This window comes from Micropterus dolomieu, linkage group LG23, assembly GCF_021292245.1.
Source record: "Micropterus dolomieu isolate WLL.071019.BEF.003 ecotype Adirondacks linkage group LG23, ASM2129224v1, whole genome shotgun sequence".
NCBI classification, from domain to species: Eukaryota; Metazoa; Chordata; class Actinopteri; order Centrarchiformes; family Centrarchidae; genus Micropterus; species Micropterus dolomieu.
Window position 1 is genome coordinate 8,482,907 of NC_060172.1, and position 3,416 is coordinate 8,486,322.

Below are 3,416 nucleotides of genomic sequence, written 5' to 3' on the forward strand. Positions count from 1 at the left end.
AGCTGGAGGAAATTATTTGACATCCATTTTTTAACTTCACAAAGGCAGTTGTTAAGTGAACTCAGCATTCCAGGGTCTGTGGATCTGACGGGCAAGTATATTTGTGTGTCATCAGCATAAATATGATGCATTGTTTGCCCTTATTACCCCAATATCAGGGTAGGTTTTAACACATGCTGGGGTGAGTTGTAACAATAAGACAAAAGAAACAAAAATAGATGCCATATGACATGCTTCAAAACAGGTAGTGATATAAAAGAACAATGTTTATCTCTCACATAAAATCAAAAAAAGTGTTACAACACATCCTACCCCTGTCAGCCAATGTTTAGCTAGCTGTATTAGCATAGTGGTTTGAAATTAAAAGGAAAAAATGTCTCACATGTTGCCAAAGAAACTACATTTCAATCTAATATAAGTCAAACAATTTTATTTGTAATAGTATAGATACTAAATAAAATATAGTCTTGGTCAAAAAAATTACTTTACTACCTCAAAATCAGTTTTTTCTCTATACATTCTGAATGTACCCGTTTCCAGACTTGATAACCACCCGGCCTGATCGGGGGGGAAGTAGGCAAATACTGATATGATCACATAATTCCTGTCTTATCTCTAACTGGTGGAATTGGTGTTGTTACAACTCTCCCCATGTTACAACCATACCCCGGTCTCCCCTACTTTATATTTTGATGTGCAGGACTTTTACTTGTAATAAAGTATTTTTAGACTGTACTACTGCTACTTTTACTTAAGTTAAAGACTTTCTTCCTCAACTGCAAATCACATAATCATAATCGTATGAAATCACTTGGTCTCATCAAGCTCATGGAGTTGTGGGTAAAAAAGATAAAGATTCGGACACAAAATTAAAATTGGGAAAAGATATTTGGAAATTCTGAAAATCCATGTAACAGGCAGCGCAATTTAAAATGTTTTTTCTCTCGTCAACAAGTGTGTGGGTCAAGTTTCAATTTAATGTATCATTTCAACAATAAGAAATTCAACTTTATTAAAGAGAATTTATCTCAGGGCAAAGGTGTACGGAGAGACAAAACACAAAACAAAACATAATATAATACATCTTAAACGGGTCACTGCATTTTACACTAGTGTTGTAGTCAAGACCGACCAAACCGAGACCAAGTCAAGACCAAGACCAGAGTTTATCGAGACCGAGACAAGACCAGTTCCCTGCATTGCATGGCACGCAATAAAATGTGGAACGAGATCAAAGGTAGTTCTCAAAGTGATCTGAAAGATCCACTTCCCCATTAAAACACCCACATACAAACACTAAGAGCTGAAATCAACGTAAGCATCGCAGGGAGGGGTGACAGTCGTTAACGGGAACAACACATGTTTAATTAGGGTTATTGGTTGCATTTGATGCAATAAGTTTTACTTCCAATCAAAGTTAGGATGTTAACAAATAAATCAGACAATGTAAAAGCAATTTATTGATATTCCCAAAGTTATGGTCTTGACGGCTCTTATAAAAATCCCAAGTCCTCAATGTCCGAGACCGAGACAAGACAGAGTACAAAGGCAGTCGAGTCTGAGATGAGACCAAGACCATCAAAAAGTGGTCTTAAGACCAAGACCGGTCTCGAGTACTACAACACTATTTTACACATGAGAGTTTTCTCAAAATGGACATGTACTATTCAGTCTGTTCTGTTCTCTGGAGGGATCTTTCTAAAGTTTGAAAACTTATTAAAAGTCACACGGCCCCTGCAATCAATTTTGAAAATTAATTTCTGATAAAAGATCTGGGTTTTGCAAAGCCTCATTAGTTTGAAACAGAGATGGGGTTGAAATTTAATAAATGTAGTAAAAACCTGTGAGAGTACTGTGGTCACATGAAACGGAGAAAAACTGGCCAGTCCTCGGGCTCAAGGGCTCGTGTTTACAACTGTGACTGACTGCTTCACCCTGGCAACATCAACCATACCTGTCAGCCAGGGGCAAGTCGAGGCATGACCTGAGACACGGGCACACACACAAACACTAAAGTAGCTGTGGAGACGGTTGTGTTTCTCCAGTAGTGGTCACTTGTAAACTGAGCGGTGAGAACTGCAGCGACCGCAGGTAGGATCACAGCACTCATCCATCCGCACATAAACACACACACATTTCATACAGGACAGCACCAGTAGTTCACCCGAGACACTGCTGTTTTTTTACATGAGTGCAAACATTGTTAGTTAATCAAATTGTTTTGTTAATCAAATCATGCGGCCGTGGACAGAGCTGTGGCCACAGTGTGTGCGATCGAAGAGTCAGCAGAAGACTTCACGTTGCACAGCCAGTCAGAGTTCTGCTTCCTTCCTGTGTGATTCAGCTTCACAAAGAGCCGACTGAAATGAAGTTCAAAACAAGAATAAATACCTGAAAATCATTTACTGGAACATGGCTGCCTCGGTCATTGGTAAACTCTGGAGTAATTTTAATGATTCCTATTTGTTCCTATATATATTTCTTAATCAGCTTTTGTTGACAATGTTAACTTGTTAAAATAACAGTGCCACAAAGAAAGAAAACAAAAACAAACCATGCCCTACTCCCAGTTTGACATTGTGAGAAAGTGAAGGCAGGGCTTCAAAAATGAGAGATAATTTGAACTTTGTATACCTTCATTCTGTAATGAATCAACACTGACTTCAATAGTTAAACTATGAGGGAAATTATCCTCCTAGTCAGGGAGCTCTTGAGAGTTTGTTAAGTTACTTAAAAGAGTTACGTACTATATTTATTCGTTGTTTTTTTATTCATATTACTGTTTATGTAAGTAGATTTCTATCGAACTTGTGTTTGTCATTATAGTGAAAAAATAATTAATATATAAAGTATAAAAATAGTATTGCAATGAGGTGACTGTTTTGATGAAGTTTTAAAGGGATGTTAATTAGTAAACTTTAGAGGTGCTGGTAGGTGGATTTTGTTTCTTTTGGATAGAGCTGTTTCCAGGGTTTGTGCTAAGGCAACTGGCCATAGTCTCATATTTACCAAACAAACGTGAATGGTATCAATCTTCTGTCAGGGAAAATAATTCCTTCCCAAAGAATACAGAGTCAAATAGATGTGTTGAATCATTTCTTTATGTAACGTGGCCACGGAGAGAACGCACGGTTACTCTCTCGAACTCAGCATTTCCTCTCCTTAAGTTCAGAACAAGTACAAAGCAAACAACAGCCAGCAGAGTATTAGCATACACTCAAAAACTCTTCCTGAGCTAAGAAAGGAAATGCAAATGTATGTATCAGATGTTTCTCTGTCTCTTGATTGGTCTATGTTAAAACTCTCACCTACATGCCAGCAGATGTTTATTGTAAATCAGACAACCTTTTGCTTAGGAATAAAAACCCTGTGACCAATGCTAATTTCTCACAAGTTAATTACAGTGAAATCCTAAA